The 18,412-nt window shown below is 43.4% G+C and overlaps 1 protein-coding gene across 17 annotated transcripts in view, besides 1 other annotated feature; it reads left to right on the top strand.

The window, feature by feature from the left end:
* Etl4 (enhancer trap locus 4) overlaps positions 1-18,412 on the top strand; it is a 900,329-nt gene that overhangs the window by 731,251 nt on the left and 150,666 nt on the right. The window lies entirely within an intron of this gene.
* Positions 602-17,401: a transcriptional cis regulatory region, noted in NCBI's record as "EC(Etl4) region targeted for CRISPR interference". NCBI's record gives its function as "positively regulates Etl4 expression (modest effect) in mouse ES cells" and the evidence as "EXISTENCE:mutant phenotype evidence [ECO:0000015][PMID:27895109]".

Raw genomic sequence — 18,412 nt, forward strand, 5'->3', positions numbered from 1 at the left:
TGGATATTGTGAAACAGTATTGGAAGTGCGTGGCAGGTGAATATTACGACACTGAGACAATTCTCTTAGCCTGTCCATGAGAACAGTGGTCATGTATATGTGTAGTGGGCATCATGAAAACTAGTTTACCATTAGCTTATGTTCTGTATATTTACTTTACAGTGTAATCTTTTTCCCTCTCCAAGGTATAGCAAAGTTATAGAAATCATTGTATTACCCTTCAAACACACTGCTTTGGAAGCCAGCATTTAGGACAGATTTTTTTTTCCCTAGGGCAATGAAATGCAGGCTGTGCGTGCGCGCGCGCACACACACACACACACACACACACACACACACAACAAATACACAACACACACACACACCCCTATATCTCCTCACCTCACAAAGGAAAGCCATGACAAACCAAAGTATCAGCGAGTTTTTATTGGGATTACTAAAGGGACTAGGGTGAGGGGTTGCTTACAAGAGCAGGGATGACTCAAAAGCAGCTGCATCCCGGAAAGCCGTCCCTGGCACTGGGGAGGACTCAGGCAAGATGCAGCCCTGGGGTTCTCAGCACAGCTTGCAGACAAGAGATTGTTGTCCAAGAGATCACCTACGCCTATAAAGCTCAGGAAGGGCCTTCAAGAACCTTCAGGTTCCATCTCTGTCAGACTATGACCTTTCATTTACCCCACAGTCTCATGAGTCTCCTCTTGCAATCCTGTGGAAGCTGCCATGCGGCAGGTGTATATAGGATTCATTTGTTTTGGCCTGGTTCTGAGGATCTGTAGCCCCTCCCCACCTCCACCCCACCCCCACTCTCTTTTAAAACAGGCGCTAAGACAGGTATGAATGACTCTTGTGGTTTGCTGAGCTGTGTGCTGTGCTTTGATGTTTTAATATGTGATCTCACCTCATACAACATGCAGTAACATAAACTTCTGGCCTCGCTGTGTCTTCTGGTGTGGAAGCCACATTCAGGAGTACTTAGTGTTGATACCAAAGCTCAAGCTTAGTTCTGTCTCTTTCTGAATAGTTTCAACCACTGTCCCATGTTCACTGGAGGTTATATCCCTTCCTGGGATTTCTCAGGAAAGGAAAACTTCTTAGGACTACAGTTTATAGGAGCATATGCTCTGAACCCTTAATTTTGTCAGAAGCTACTCCGGCCCCCAATTGCCCTTTAGAGCAGAACAACACTGTTACATCAGTTATAAGTTTTAGTCTGACTTCTTGAATGTCACAGAGAAATGATTTTGTTCTACTTTCACTGTTTTAAACATGTACAGTAATTTTATTTTATAATTGGATTCCTCAATGCAATACTTTTTTTAAAAAAAAATCAAAGAACCTGAAATGGCTTTGATGACTCATTGATGGCCTGTGTATCTTCTGGGTAGAGTGGTTTCCCAACGTTTGCTTGTTTTATGCTCTTTTGTTTTGTGTCACGGTGACAAAACCGACTTAGCCGTGGCAACTCTGAGAAATGGATTAGACTTGCAGAAATCCTCGCTCCATTCTGTCATCAGTGTTCATTTCACAAGTGGTCAGCTGACTACAGTGTCCTCACAGAGCGGTCAGAGGCAGCCAGGGGCAGTGCTAGTGAGGGACGCTGAGCATATTGGAAAGGATGAAGATTGACGCAGAGCCACCAGTGGAAAGGGTGTCGTGTTTCCTCCAAAGTCTGGGGTGTCAGCTGTGCCCTTCCATCATCCTGGGATACTGTTGAACTTGCTCAGGACATGCCCTCATGGTGTGATGGTCCATACTCAGTGAGAGAAAGCAATAGCAAGCAATGGAATGGAGAAAAAGTTACACAATTGGTTCTTATCTTAATACCTTCCCCACCTTCAGAGCTCCCAGCAAGTGAACCCTCATTTTCTCTTTCTACTTGAAATCTGTAGCTATTACTATCATAATCAATGCTAATGATTTTTTTGAGGGGAATGTAGAAACAGTCAGAAAAGCAAGTACAATAATTTAATGGCAATCCTATGGGATTTAAAAATCAGTGTCTTTTTTAAAATTATGAGAGTAACTGTGTAATCTATAAGAGTAAAGATATGAATTGGTACAGTCCCACAGCCCACACAGGAACCCCCTATTAGCATTTGGTATATCCTTTTGCTCTTTTTGAATAGGCATATAGATTCAAAACCAAAAGCATGTGTCTTTGTTGGCATCTGTTTCCTCTGGCCCCCATATGAACATACCACATTTTGGGAGGACACTACGCAGGCTCCCTTGGGTTGCGGCTAGTTATTTCACTGTAAACAGATTGGCTGAGTTTTGAGACGTTTTATATTTAACATGTTACTAAAGCATATTTCAACAATATAATCTGATTAAAAGAATTATCTATTTTAATTCTATGTGTATGGGTATTTCACCTGCACGTATCTGTCACAAGCGTGCAGTGACTGAGGAAGCCAGAAGGGGATGTCAGATCCCCCGGGACTGAAGTTATAGACAGTTGTTAGTTGCCCTCTAGATGCTAGAAGAGCCGTCAGTGCTTTTAACTGCTGGACCATCTCCCCAGACCATTGGCAATACGTTTCTTTTAAGAACTGTTTTTATTTTTTATTCTTGTAATTGTATGTATGAATGCCATTTGTATGTGCTTGCCCACAAAGGCCAGATACCCTGGAACTAGAGTTATAGGAAGTTGTAAGCTGCCTAATGTGGGTACTGGGAATGAACTCAAAGCATCTGGCAAAGCAGTAAACACTTTTTGCTTTTGAACTGTCTCTCCGTCTCAGATAGTAAAAAATTTAAAGGCAGCCATACCTGCTATTTGAATTAGTCTATGACAGGAGTTAAGTAGAAAGGTTTTTACTCCTCAGCTTCATCAATCAATCAACGGTTCTCAACCCGTGGCTCACACGGCCTTTGGGGGTCAAACGGCTCTTCCACAAGGTCACCAAAGACCATCAGAAATTCAGATATTTACCTTATGTGTCCTAACAGTAGCAAAATTACAGTTATGAAGTAGCAGTGGGAATCATTTTATAGTTGGGGTGTCACCACAACATGAGGAACGGTATTCAAGGGTCTCAGCACTAGAAAGGTTGAGAAACACTGCTCTAAGCCTTTACATACTGTCCCTTCCTGCCTATTTGCTCTCCCTAGAGTACAGATGGAGAAAGGTGTGTTTCGAGGAAATTGAGTAACTGTTATGTATCTTAAAAAGCAGTTTCAGGATGTCAGTGGAAACAGTTCCCACTCTTTGAAATTTAAACTAAGTGGAAAGTAACAGTGAAAATTTCCACTGTAAATTCAAGAACAAGTATGTGAGCCATAAGGAAGAAGGAGGGAAAATCTATTCTTACGTTCTGTATTCCCTGTGAGGGCCATAGGGCAAAGTAGGTTTTCATGGAGGACTCACCCCAGACATGGTTTTCCTGCAACATAGCCCTTTTTCATAAATACATCTTATTTGTCCACAGCGTGCTAAGTCATCAAAAAGTTGATTCTGTGTAAAGTCTTATCAGAAAATCTTTAACTTCTAAATAAACTGAGACCTTAACCTGTAAATTAAAAGTTGACCCTTTAAGAGCTGCGCGTGGTGGCGCACGCCTTTAATCCCAGCACTTGGGAGGCAGAGGCAGGCGGATTTCTGAGTTCGAGGCCAGTCTGGTCTACAGAGCGAGTTCCAGGACAGCCAGGGCTACACAGAGAAACCCTGTCTCGAAAAACCAAAAAAAAGTTGACTCTTTGAATTCTAGCCACCTGCCATTTCTTGCCACTACTCCCAGACACCTGTGTGTTGCTTCTGCCCCGTTCAAGATTTGGGATTATTATTGAAAACTTGGAAATGGGTAGAGCTAAAGAAGAAAATCCCCCTCGCCCTGCCCGTGCTGGGGACAGAACTCTGTGTTGTTCTTCTGGAAAAAAGACCCCAGGATTCCGAATCCTTCTGTACAATGGAAGCGCCTATCAATTATTACTGCTGTTTCATCCTGATAGCTGTTCAAGTTTTAATTAATCATGTTTGAAAGAAATATTATCCTCCTGATTAATTTTTATGGCATCATTGTTTTTTGTACAACTCCAGTTATTTCCTTGAAGTAATGAGTGGGTCTTTGATAACCAAGAAATTTGATCAAAAGTAGCTTCTTTGGTGGCCAGCAAGATGGCTCAGAGGGTCAGTGTGCTTGCCACCAAGCCTGGTGACTTGAATTTAATCCTGGAACCCACATGATAGAAGTAGAGAACTGAATCCTGCAAGCTGTCTTCTGACCTAGAGGTCAGCTGTGGCACCTGTGTTTGCCCCAGCCCCTTAAATTAATTAATTGGTTGATTGATTAATAGGTAATAATAAACAATAATAAATAGATTCATTAATTAAATTATTTTTAGGAAGTAATTTCCTTGCCAGCTCTCTCAGTCTTTGGGAACTAGTTTATTTCCTGTCAGAGCCATGCACCAGCTCTAAGTGCTGCCTACTTGGTTTGCGTGGCTTGTAGGAGAGACCTGACTAATTTCTGCTCTTTTTTTTTTCTTGTTGGGTTTTAAATTTTCCCTACCCACTGGTAAGTAAAGAGTTCTCTGAGTTTCCTTTGTAACCTTGAAAACAAGTCCGAAATGATTTCAGAGGCTAAATGATTGTTTGAGGCAGCATCTCAGGGTGCCTTAACAGCTCAGGCTTGTCTCCAACTTAAAAGCCTCCAGAATTCCAGGGTTACAGGGAGCACCATCATGCCCAGCTGCTGGCCCCAAGTTCTTCCTCCTTTGGATCCATTGACCTTCTAGAAAGAGCTCCCTCCCTGGTCTTCCTCAGATCTACTGGTGGGAAACTTTTAGGTTTTTTTTGCCTCCTTGGCTCTGCTCACTTAGCAAAGCCAAGCTAAGAATGAACTAAAAGAGTAATGTCTGCCCCCCTCCACCACACACCACCATCCTTTTGACTCACAGTGATGCTTAGCTTGACATCTGCGTTGTTATCCATTCAACTTCCTCCAACTGTTTCTTTCACTGTTGCAGGTCTTCCTGATTTGGGAGCTCCTTGGCCACTGGTCTCCCTTATTCTACTTCCATTGCTCCTTTTTGCCATCAGACCGTGCTCTCTTTCACCTTGTAACATAAAGTATGATTTTCCCTAGCCATTTGCCTCTTGCCTAAACACGGCAGCTCTTCAAATCTATCATCGTATTTCTTTCTTACACGTTTATTTACCACGTACCTCCAGGGCTTTATTATTTGTGATCTGCTTCAAGCTACTTCTTTCCTAGTTGATGAAGCCTTTAAATTCTGGACAGAGTTTCAGAGGGCCCTACAGCTACCCTCTTAGTTCTGAGGAGAATATATTTACTGGGGGGGGGGGCTTTTATGAGGTCAGGCTAGCAAATAGTTCTTCAAAGAGTGTCACTCTTTGTTCCTTGCGAAGATCCTAAAAAGTTCTTTTATTGGCTGTAGCCCCTAAGAGCATTCTGGGTAGAACATTTTAGCATAGTTAGTGTCAGGAGACTTGGCTTGGCTCTTAAGCACACAGCCTTCCATATTCTAAGGCTCCTTTTCTTCTTATAGCTGATATATATGATCCTTAATGACATAGAACTCAGACATAAATGCACATATATAATATAGTGATATACTGTATTATGAAATGGTAACATGGATTATAGATATGCAATCTTATTACAATGAGATATATTTAGTGGTTTTGTATGTTTATTTGTTTGTTTGTTTTGGCTTTTCAAGACAGGGTTTCAGGTAGCTAGAGAAATGGTTCATCTGTTAAGAGCACAGCGTGATATTCCAGAAGACCTGAGTTCAATTCCCAGTACCCACATGGCAGCTCACAACTGTCTGTAACTTCAGTTCCAGACACCCTCACACAGGTATACATACAGACAAAATCCCTTTGAACATGAAATTTTTTAAAAAGGTAGAAAGAAAGGAAGAAAGAGAAAAGAGAGAGAGGGGAAGAAAGAAAGAGAGAGAGAGGAAAGGAAGGAAAGAAGGAAGGGAGGAAGGAAGAAAGGAAGAAGGAGAGAGAGAGAGAGAGAGAGAGAGAGAGAGAGAGAGAAAGAAAGAAAGAAAGAGAAAGAGAGAGAGAAAGAAAGAAAGAAAGAAAGAAAGAAAGAAAGAAAGAAAGAAAGAGAGAAAGAAAGAAAGAGAGAAAAAGAAAAAGAGCCCTGGCTGTCCTGGAACATGCTCTGTAGATTAGGCTGTCCTTAAACTCAGACATCTACCTGCCTCTGCCTTCCGAGTGATGGGATTAAAGGTGTGCACCACCACCTCCTATCTGTGTTTAGTTATTATACTCAATCTTGGCCAACATAATTTCTTAGAAGCTATTCATTAAATTTTTGAGACCAGGTCTTTCTATAGCACAGCCTAGCTTTGAACTCATGATCCTCCTACCCCACTCTTCCAAACACTAGGATTATAGACATTTATCAGCATACCAGGTTACAGTTGATTTCAGAGACCCTTTATGGTGATAATCTGAAGGGATATATCTGAATTTTGGTCCAATCCTACATGCAGGGAGAAGACTGCATTTGGCTGAGGTACAAGAAGCAATCATTCTTTTGTTAGGATTATACAAAGTTTAATTTTCAAAACACAAAAATATTTTCTACCAGAGATCATTTGTAAAGATTTGAATATTAAAATTTTTAAAATTATTTGTATGTGTGTGTGTATATGTGTGCATACATGACTTAAGAATACATGCACATGTGAATGCAGGTACCCACAAGATCCAGAAGAAGACACTAGACCTCTGAAGCTGGCTAGAATCACAGGTTATTGTGATGTGTCTTATATCAGTGCTTATATCAACTCAGTCCTTTGTGAGAGCAGCCCTGCTCTTACTTCCAAGCTGTCTGTCAAGTGCCTTTACCTAGTTTGTTTGTGTGTTTGTAAGAAGGGGTTCAAAAATAGATCAATAGCATCGAAGAAAATTAAGCAAATCAAGGAGGCCCTGGCAAGCTAAGCCCTGCTATGGGAAGGCTGCTCAAGGGCTGAGGAGATCAAGGGTTAGCACTCCTGCTTTGGGTTAAATGCTGATCACTCTTCCAGCCTGCATTCATTGTGGCTGCAGTGTCCTGGGTGGCAGTGTGCAGATGTAGACAGAGTACTGCACACAGTACTATGTTAGAAAGACAGTCGAGAGAAGCTGTGGGCCCTGGAGCTAGTGTGAATCTTCATGATAGCCTCCATCCCTCCCTCCACACCCCCAGCCTGCTTTCTGACTCAGCAAGATGTTTCATTGGATGGGAAGGCTCTGTCAAGTCCTCTGTACTCTTGGGACAGTGGGTCATTGTGACACATTCTCAGGTAATGCAAGATGGAGTGAACCACATCTGTGTCAGGACATTGAGGAGATCTCTGGTAGTCAAGACTTGATCTCAATGTTGTTCTGAAAAATAAATGGATGGGCTTGGCTCCATCTCTTCTTTCCCTCAAGAAGGTTAACTTTGCTACATCATTATTGAGAAAGGCTATGTGAACCCTCTGGGCAACCTACCCCCTTTCTCTTCCTGTTTTCATTCCATTTCTCTTTCTGTCTCCTGGTCACAGGCTTTGCAGTGCATGCTGGTATCTCTCCAGGCAGAACTTGACATTCAAAGGTACTTGATGAAAATTGAGTCGTCTCAGCGAGTTAGTACTCTGCTTTCCTTTTTCTGCACCGAGCTGCACCTCGTTTGTGCCTTTTTCATTCCTAGGCTTGTGGTGTTCTGATCTCTGTGACTGACCTAACCAGATTGCCTGCATTTTCCCATTTACCCCAAGTGTGGATTCAAAATCACCACGACTGAGTGACTGAGTGCTTGCAGTGATGGAAGCATGCGCGTTGTTTGCAGTGGTGAGAGTGAATATTACTAGAACAAGCACTAACTGCATGCTTGCCTCAAATTCCTACTGAACTTTCCATAAATCAGGTTGGAGTCTGAACGGTCATACAGAAGGTTGATTTCTCTGCATGGTCCTCTAAAAGACGGTCTTCCCTAATGAGACCCTACACAATCAGCTTATCAGCCAGAGTCCGATTGGAAATAAGCCAGTGTCTTGCACTCCTAAAAAGTTTGGATTCAGTGGCTGACTTGATTCACATCTAGCACTTCAATAATGGATCCAGATCATTTGTCTGGCCCATGTTCCCATATAGCAAGGATGGAATCAGGTGTGTTATTCTGGAACTTACTGAGTCCATATGCCATTCTGAATGCTGTCCCCCCCAAGAGGGTAGGTGTCCTGGCATCCCCATCTTGCAAACGAGGAGACTGAGGCACAGAAAGATTCCTTAACGGTCCTGACTCTACACTTTCCGTTAGTGGCAGGGCTGAAGTTTGCCTCCAGCAATCAATCACTGACTTAATAATACTAGCTTGCCTTTAAACTCAAGGCCCTTGACTTCATACTGCCTTAGTTTAGATTGTTCAGGCTCCAGGAGATGGGAAGTGTCCCCAGTCATTTGGCTCAGTGTTAGAGAGCTGTGCCAGCTAAATCTGTGGCACACAGCCACCCACGTCCTTTCTGTCTCCCAGACATGGGATTATTTATTTCCTCATTGTCTCCTGAATATGCAGACGTCAGAACCACTGCCCTTCAGTGTGAGGCCCCAGATGCAAAGGCTCAGGAAGCGCCTTGCTGTCTAGCTGTCTGCCTTTCTGCAGAGGTGCCCCAGCCCTCTTGGGCAGTGTCCAGTGACAATGCTGAACTCTTCACCTTCCCTTTTTTAGATAACGGCCCTTTTGATCTTCTGTTTAGAACAAGCTCAAATTAGAAAGTTCCTGCTCCAATATAGACTTAAAAGTTAAATTTGGGGCCAGGCTGCAAGGCACAGGCCTCTATTTAATCCCAGAACTCTAGAGCAGAGGCAGGTGGATTTCTGTGAGTTTGAGGCAAGCCAGGTCTTAGAGCTACAGACCCTGTCCTTAAAAATATTAAATGTGAGTTTCACATACCTAACCCCACATTGTCATAGCCTGCAGCCACCCAACTCTGGCAGATGTTTATCCTTAATTTCTTTCTATGAGTTTTTAACTATTTTCATATTTCCATAGTGGATCTTATAATTCATGCAAACCAAAGAGCTCTTTACCACAGCCTCCCACATGTCTTCTACACTGAACAGAAACACAGAGGAGAAGGGTGCTTGCTGTCTGTGGCAAGCTCATCCCTGCCACTCTACACTCTGCCCTGAATGGTTTCTCAAATCTGCAGAACTTAGATTTGATACTGTGGTCTGGGACTTTTTTTTTCCTCTCAGTTATAAACAGTTTAGGGTCTGAGATCCTGTTCGACACCTTTTTTAGGAATTGGTGGAAACAAGAAACTGTTCTCTCTCTCTCTCTCTCTCTCTCTCTCTCTCTCTCTCTCTCTCTCTTTCGATACGGTCTCTTTTGACCTGAAGTTTAAAATGTAGAGCAAGTTAGCCTCAAACTCAAAGAGATACACCCACTTGTCTATCTCCTGGGGGTTAGATTAAAGATGTATGCATCATACCCTGTTGTGTCTGGCCAGCAGATCACAACATGGGTTCTAGCCTGGAAAGGCATTTTGGAAATCTGGAAGAGAAGAGGGGCTAGGTGTCGAGATAAAGAAATGCAGCTAAGACAGGCATTCTGATCAAAGCTCAATTTTACTGTTCCACACCCAATTATAAAGCAGGGGAAGGGGACCCGATTCCCACCAATTAATCTTGGGATCCAATAGCAGGGTGACCACGTGCACGGCAGGTTCCAGCAGTGGGCATGGCAGAATGATTGAGCGGGAAGCTCCACCCCTGAGCAAGCAGGTTTCAGGCTGGGGGAGGAGAGACTACAATACCCCACTTCTTTCTTTTTAGCTTATTAACAAATAACTGGTTATCCGAGGTCTTAGTCAAATCTTTTGTTTCCTTTTCTGTTTTGTTGCATTGCAGAGAAGGTACAACTATAGCAGTGATTTTTGAGATTCCACACTGGAGTGGCAAGAGGTTAAGGTTAGAAATTGAAGGCACTTGTTCTTCCCTTCAGTGACTACTTCAGGTCCACTGTGATGGGAAGTTATCCGTTTTAAAACTGGAAGTAACTGTTCTCCAGACTAGCTAGGCTACTGCTATTTAAGCCATGGTGTGTCTGTCCTTCTAACCATTGTGGAAACCCATGACTTATGGCTGCCCCTTATGGTAGAAAGCTGAGTGTTGAGTTTTAGTCTATTGCTATGTATTATAATGCTAATTGCAGGCCCCCAACACCCAGTTGCCCCAGAGAAGAAAGAGTCCACACATAGACCCAAGTGATGCTATGTGACCTCACCCCCAAGTTATTTCTGATTGGTGGATAACGATGCCCACAGACTATAGCTGGGCAGAATTGAGAGAGGCTGGGCTTGGTGTTCCCAGGCTTGGGGTCCCAGACCATGAGGAGAGAGAAGGTGGGAGAGGAGGAAGCAGCCATAGGTCAAATGAGTAATGAAAGCAACCATGAGTGCTTACCAATTTAAGGTAAGAGCAGCCCAGAACATGGCAAATTATAATTTGGAGTTATTAATGGGAATAGATTCTAAAAGCATAGAGGGTAAATATATCTATCTGCCCAACTCTAGTGCTGATAAAGGTTTATTATCTGGGAACTGAATGGTCAATGGTGGGGTAGAAACCACCGATTGAGATTAAAATTTTTCAGTAACATATTGGTGCCTCACATTGAGCCTTGGGGGCCAGTACTTATCATTACAATGCATATTAAAAGATCAAACGTCAACAGCTGAGCTGTACAGAAACTCTGAGAAACCAGTACAAGAAAATGGTAGCTCAATGCTTTGTGGAGTTCCTAGTTCACAAATGCTGTCCTCTTGAGTTTTAAGATATTCTCTTTACCCTAACAATATCAAGTAAATAGTCTGATTATCTTAATTGTTTATTTTATTTTTTTCGGTTTGGGGAATGGAACCCAAGGATGTGTATTGTGAGAGTAAACACCCAACCAATGAGATTTCCCCCCAACCACTCTGATTATATCATTTAACTTATTAATGATGTTTCACTAAGACATAGCATTGTTGGAATTAGTCTGCAGGCCACAAAACAGTGTGAGCAAAACACAAAGCTCTCATGTTCTTAATCTTGTCCTCTGCCTGGTTCTCCAAATCCCAGTATTTAATGACATAATAGGCCGGGCAGTGGGGCACACGCCTTTAATCCCAGTACTTGGGAGACAGAGGCAAGTGGATCTCTGTGAGTTTGAGGCCACAGAGATCCAGAACAGCCAAGGATGCATAGGGAAGCCCTGTCTCTGAAAAACCAAAAAAAACTAAACCAAACCAAACCAAAACACATGACAGTGTTAGAAACAAACAGAGCAGGATTCTGTTGAAAATGAGATTCTGTTGAAACTCTCAAAGTAGGTTTTGTTTGTTTGTTTGTTTGTTTAGATTCGTTGTTTGTTTGGGGGAGTTTTATTTTGTTTTACCTGAAACTCTCTACAGTGAAATTGAGCATGTGGTAGTTATGATGGTGGTGGTTGGGAGGAGTGCATAAGAGGGTGGCTTTGGATGTGGGTGGGTGTGCAGTGTATGCTTGTAAGCAATAGCAAAAACTTTCTGAGATATTTGGAGAGGGTGTGGGCACCAACACAGAGGTAAGAAAGAGTTCCTAAGATACTGTCTGTGCCTTACACTGCAGTTGGACCTTTGCTACTAGGGGAAAAATAACCTGATTGGTTCCACAACAATTCAACTCATCTTTAGGGATTCCTCCCAAAGGCATGTGTGTGGGGTCCTAAGGGCTTTCACTGGGAGGCTTCCAAGGTGAGTCCTCTGCATAGATTGTATTCTATTCAGAATTTCAAAGCCTGCAATATGGTCCCTCTCCTTTCATCCCTGGAGTCAGACCAGTCCTCACAGACACCTTTAATCCCAAAGCTTTTCAAGTGCATTCTTGCCTCTGAATTCCAGGAGCAACTGAAGCTGAGAATTCCAACAGAGGCCAGTGAGGACTATGGAGCCACAGGGCTTGTTCAAGCCCTTGCATGTTTGTTATGCATACACTGCTTGTTTCAGATCCAGAATGAGGGATGCAGCAATTGACTACAGGCAGAAGCTAGTAAAGGGAGCTCTCACCAAAAGAGAAAGCACATTCACAAACATCAGTCCTGTGACTGGCTGGAAATCTCCAGTAGCTCCCTTCCTAACATGCTGTGTTTTAGAAAATTCTTCTTATATGATAAGGAAATACCTACTCATACTTCATGAGGCAAAAATGGTTTTTCTTTCTTTCTTTTATTAAATCTAAAAGAAACATTGTTGTTTCCCATTTTCCTGTAACTGAGAGGGTTGGACATCAAAAGACGAAACCAATACAAAATACGCTCTGTGGAGTTCATGTTTATAGCCTGGTATTCTTCACAGGCATATGTACCTGCTGCAGCATGCAGGTAATGCAACAGCATGCAGGTAAGGCAACACATTTGAAGATGACAGTGCCATGTTATATATGTCAAAACATTGCGCACCTCTGTTTCAAGGACAAGGATATACCTCTTTGTACCAGAGCTGACCTTGTCATCTGTCTGCTGCATCTGTAGAAAGGACTTGCATGGCAGGGGCAGAAGGCCCCACCCTTGCTCATGACCATAGTCGGGTTGTTGCACAGATGACTGTGATGGCTCTGGACAGGCTGTCTATGGGCATCGAGCAGTTGGCACGTCGGTCCCCTCATCCTTCTGATCCGACAATGAAATAGTGCACATGGGGAGGGGAGACTGAAAGAGAAGATGCAGTTGTACTTCGTTCCACTGCTGAATCATCGAGTTTCACTCCAGACCAAACATGGATGTTTTCACAGGTGAAAAATGTGAATAATGTCTGGGCACTCCCAGCAGAAGAGGGAGGAAAGCATTGATATACGAGCCTTGAAGAAACAGGGTATGGGCACAGTTTATCAGGGAAAAGTCATCAAAATAAATCCTAGAGAAAAACTAGTAACCTTGCTCCAAACAAGGGAGCGGAAATACTGACCTTTCAGAGCTCAAGGAGAGGTACTTGAAGAGTTGCTTAAACTCCCATTTTCTATATATGGGGCTGAAAGTACTGCATTGCTGGAAACCAGTCCTGTGTCCTGACTCTCAACATGAAACACCCAGGAAAACACCAAGCACTCCATCTTGAGTGGGTTTGTGCCTTCTTCTTGATTGGTAGCAGGGCTCTTTAGTCTTTGCCCATCTTTTAAAAAAAAAAAAAAAAAAGCTGGTTTATTTGCCTTCGCCACCATTTCTCTGAGTCTCTAGAGTTGAGACCATAGTGTCACAAGATTGGTCTATCCCATACTTCTTTTATATTTATATTGCAGTTCACGTGTCCATTGCCATGCCCAGTGTGCTCCCTCCCCCAGTCATCATCATGAGAATGGTGCTGAGGAACCCAAGGGGTCCAGGCTCTGATTTTTTTTTTTTTCTAAGAGTCACCGAGGTTGTGGGAAAAAGCAAGAAGCCATGCAAAGCTCTAGGCTGGCTGCTCTCAAAGGTCCTCTGGCTTTGGGTTCCGGAACTCAGCTGAGAATGGCAGATGCCTGGCCTGGAGGACAAGAATCCGGGCGGATGCATCCACCCGCGGTGGGTGTCTGTAAAGACAAAAGCCCAGGAGAAGTCTGGTGTTCATTACCAAGCTCTTTGTCTTCCTTTCCATCTCCAGTTACAAACTCAAAGACTTCTGATGTAAAGAAAAGGGTGGGACCTCCCCTGGGTCTTAGAAAGGGCTCTGTAAACTGAGCCTTGCTCAGACCCTTCCTAGTAACTAAATTTTCTTCTAAGATGTAGTGTTGCTGGACTGAGGGTGGGAGAGGAGAGCTAGAGCCTGTGCTTGACTCATTGCATGATAATACTTCGTTTGTTCCTAGCTCTACATGGCTCTCTTCAGTTCAAATGAGAATTTAGACTAGGGTGATTTGAAAGTTTCTCAAGTACAAGGTATCATGATTCAGCTGATTCAGGGAAGGAGATAATTAACAAGGCCCAGGAATGAGTCCTTCTGAATACATTTGTGTTGTGTTGCTGAGTGCTCTGTGGCAAACTGGGCATTCATTTGGACGACTGGAAAAGTTTATTAAGGCAATGTTGATTGTTCTTTTCAAAAACAGATTGTGATCTGAATACTTTGGCCAACCAGACTTCCCACTGTTCCTGGCAATTAGCATATCTTAGAAAGCTTAGTTTCTCGGGTTTGTTTTGCTGGACCTCAGCATTTTGGTTTAGAGTTTAAAAGGCCTGAAAATGAGAAAGAAAAAGCAGTCTTTGATGATTAATCTTTGATTTCCTTTCCTCTTTGGCTGTAGTATTTAAATGCAACAACATCGCGTGTGTGCACACACGCACACACACATGTACATGCACACACACACTCACACACACGTGCACACACACTAAGCACAAACCTGAAACCCTAGTAAAACATCTAGCTTGTGGTAGACGTTGGAGGATGTGATGAGAGGCAGGCACAGCATTCTCTAGAGGTAGTGCTGGAAAGAACTTCTAAGCATGTATATATGCTTATGTACATATGTATATACAGAGCAGGTACTGTATAGGCAATAGCATGTAAGATGTCTTAGCTATTCTTTTCTGCTGGGTAATAGTACCCTTTCTTCTTTGCATGATGTATTGCGTGATGTGTTTGAATAATATGTTGACTCCCCTTGCTGAAGAAGGAATTTTCAATAGGAACACATCAGCCAACTCTCATCCAGTAAAGGTTATATGTTGACCAATTCTTGGTAGAAAGTGACCCAGAGCCAGCATCTCTAAGTTCTGGTTAAGTAACTTAGCAGTGAGAAGCATATTCATAGCCTACATACTGGGCTTGGGGTCTGTCATCTGCTAGTTCATTGTACAAGGCTTAGGCACTGCTTCTGCAGCAGTAAGCACTCTTATGAAGCTACAGGGATGGCTAAGTGACATCACCACATACGAGTCATCGGGTCCAGGGCAATAGGAACCTGAGATGGTAGTCCCTTTCCCTCCACCTTCTCCTGTCATCAGGAAGAGATGATATCTGGACATGTAGTCAGAGAGCTGTAGATAAAGATTTGGGAGAGAGAGCCATAATTATCCCCTCACACCATCACCGCTCAGTGATACAAAGTCCTCCTTAAGGAAGAACACACTTTAGGAAAAGTAACTGGACTGGCTGGCATGACTACACACACCACCATGTTCTCATTTGTGTTTGCAGGATTGAGGCACTTGGTGAACTGGGAACTCTCTAAAAATCTGTAATTGAAATGCAGGGAGATCAGTGTCCTGGGACACCATGAAACAGCAAGGGAAATGCTTGAGTGGCCCAGAGAGTGTTCCCATCATTGCCTAGGGTTAAGGCTAGCCCTCAGTTCCACAGCCCTCAGAGGCAGCAGACCTGGACCATGAAAGGCCCAGAAAAGTCTTCATCTTAATCCAGAATCCTGCCAGTAGTCTGCCTCCCTTTTAGGGAACATTAAGTCCACCCCTCAACACACCGTGTGTTTACACATACATGTTTGTGAGCATATACACACGTGTTTATATACATGTGGAGGCCAGAAGTCAACATCAGATGTTTTCTTAAGTTGTTACTGACCTTGGTTTTTGTTGAGATAGGTTCTCTCACAGAACCTAAAGCTTGCCATTAAGTTAGCTGGGAAGCTACTGGACCCTCCTGCCCCTACATCCCATGTGCTAAGATGATGGACATCTACCACTGTGCCAGCTTTTACATGAGTGCTGGGGAACTGAACTCGGGTCCAAGTGCTTGCTTGTGATGAGAATACATTCCCAGCTGAGCCATCTCCCCATGCCCTATTCCTTTCCTATACTCATATATATATGACTAGTAAGGAGTGTGAGTTTGTTTTGTTTAGTTCTGGAGTTTAAAGCCAGGTCACACGCTTAAGACAGATCTCTTTTGACTGTTGTTTTGCCTCAGAGTTTTGGAAACTAAGTAGTACCCCTCTATATGATAATCCTCCCCTAGCTGCTTGATGCTGTTGGCTTGGTCTCCAGAGAGTTAAGTGCTCTCCCTGGCTGTCACTCATGTTTTATATCTGAGTAACGCCACATCCTGGGCAGGAGGGAGGGACTACCAAAATTGGTTTTACAGTGGTCACTTGCTAATGAGATGTAGAATCTTCTGGAAACAGTGAAAGAACAAAACTGGAACTAAGGGCAGAACTAGCTGTAACATACCCAACACCCACCAGTGACTGGAAGCTGAAAACCCTGGAACTGCTTGCCTAGGCAGTGGACCAGGTACCTCCCATCTGTGAACCACCACAAGTCGGTGTGGTCCCTTTTCTCCGTCCTCTTTCTCATCACTTCTCTGGGCTGTTTCATAGTCACACAGTAAATTCCCTGACCCATGATGGTTTCTGAGAAGAAGAATTTGATTGGTTTCCTCATGCTTAGGAGCCTAGTGATTGGTCCCAATTAGGGGAAAGGGCTCAGAGAAACCCAACATCTCCCACACTCAGGTTCTATTCTCCCAAAAGCCACTTTTAATTTTTATTTTTTAACATTGCTGTGTTAAGAAGAAGTCCCAGAACTCGGTGTGCTGGGCAAGCATCCAACCACTGATCTGTCTTGAACACCCCCATTTCTTATGCCTGTGAACCTTCTCCCCTGCCCTCACAGTGCCACGCCCACACGGCCCTTCTTGTTTGTATGGTACAGATATGTGGTTCTGTTCTGTTGTTTGTTTTGGAGATAGTCCTAGGCTGGTCTCACACTTGAATTGGCTATGTGGCTGAAGACTTTGAACTACTGAATCTCCTCCCTCTCCCTCTCAAGTGCTACAGGGTGTCACCACACCCAGTTCATGTCATCTTAGGAATTGAGCCCACAGCTTTATGTGTGAGGCAAATCTCCTCAGCTTATGTGTTGGGTGCAGGCTAAGTGTCCAAGTGCATCCTTTTTCAGTATAGCAGATCATGAGCTGTCTAATACCATTGCCAACCATTTCCATTGTCTTTTCTATGAGCTGAAGATGTCTTAGCAGTAAGTAGCATTTGAGGGGAAGGTGCAGTGTTTGGGGGAAATTGCTAATGTGCAGGGACAGTTTTCAACAACAACAAAAAAAACTGAATGACATAAAAGTCAAGAGAAGTATACATTTATAACCAAATCGTTTATATATAGGAAGTTAGAAAAGATATCAGCCCTTTCATCTCTATTTTTATATTTACTTACTACTTGTGATGACCCTGAACAAGAAATAGAGATTTGATGATTCGTTTTTTTCAAGGATTATTGCCTATTGCAACGGAAAATAGCAGCTCATCACACACATTGTGCCAGCCATAGGATGTTAGGATGTCTACAGCAGAGCTGGCAAATGCTGCCGTCAGGCTCAAAGGAATATTGTTACTTGTTATTGTGCTTGGCTAAATGAGTCCTTCTTCACCTCCCTGCCTCTCTTGATAGAGCATATCTAGCTTGAGATGCTGCTTAGCATAACTAAGAGGCTCTGTCATTGGTGACCACAGCCATTTCTCCACATCTTGGTGAGGTAGGTGAGTGAGAGTTAGAGATATTTCCCTAGTCGGATAATGTGCTTGGTTTGATCCCAGACTGAAAGAAAAACAGTCACGAAGAGAATCCCTTCACCATAATAGATGCCAACTTCATAAAAAGTAAATTGGGAAATAATCTGCTTGGGAAGCTTGCACATGAAAACAAACCTAAAGGACTGATTTGCCTGTTAATGGCGTTGTTTCTGGCTGGAATCTTGGTTCTTAATCTCATTGGCTTGTAATGTCTGAGTTTCATTTGGATGTGCAGGTAACTCTGGAAGGCACATCCCTGCAGGTCACAGGAGGGGAAGAACTGACTTTGTGTTTCCCACAGTGGGAGGGTCCTGTATGGTGCCGGCACAGTGTGGCTGTCTGGTAATGCAATGGAGGTGATGCCATCTTTATAAAAGTCCCTTAGTAGTATTGTTATGAAATATAAAATACAGCGACAGCAGGCAGCATCTAGCAGGCCCAGGCCAAGGTGTCCCTCTGAGAAATCACACCATGCGGCAGGCCTGATTTAAGGGGAACACACACACAGAGGGGGGGGCGGGATGCAAGCCTAGGTCCCTAGAGGAGTCTAGCTGAATCGTCTGTTAACTAACAGGTACCACATAAAATGTGGCTTCACTCAAGGATTAGTAGCTAAATCATTAAAGCAGGAAAGGCAACATAATTTTCAGTATCTTTTGATTAAATAAATAAATAAAACCTCCAGATAAACCCAGAAGACTATAAAACAAGTGCAGCTCACTGGATGGCAGGGCTCCCCATGACTGAACAGATCACTCCAAAGGAAACCTTGGTGCCTTGAGTTAAGTGCCTGATGGACTGGCATTGTCAGACAGCCTGCACCCTACCACGACCCCCACTCCCACCCTCAGCTCCTGCGGAGTCTTAGTAAACTCAGCTGCCTGGTTATTCTAGATCAGTTCGCCTCCCACAAGGTGGCTCCAG

This window comes from Mus musculus, chromosome 2, assembly GCF_000001635.26.
Source record: "Mus musculus strain C57BL/6J chromosome 2, GRCm38.p6 C57BL/6J".
In the NCBI taxonomy this organism is placed as follows: domain Eukaryota; kingdom Metazoa; phylum Chordata; class Mammalia; order Rodentia; family Muridae; genus Mus; species Mus musculus.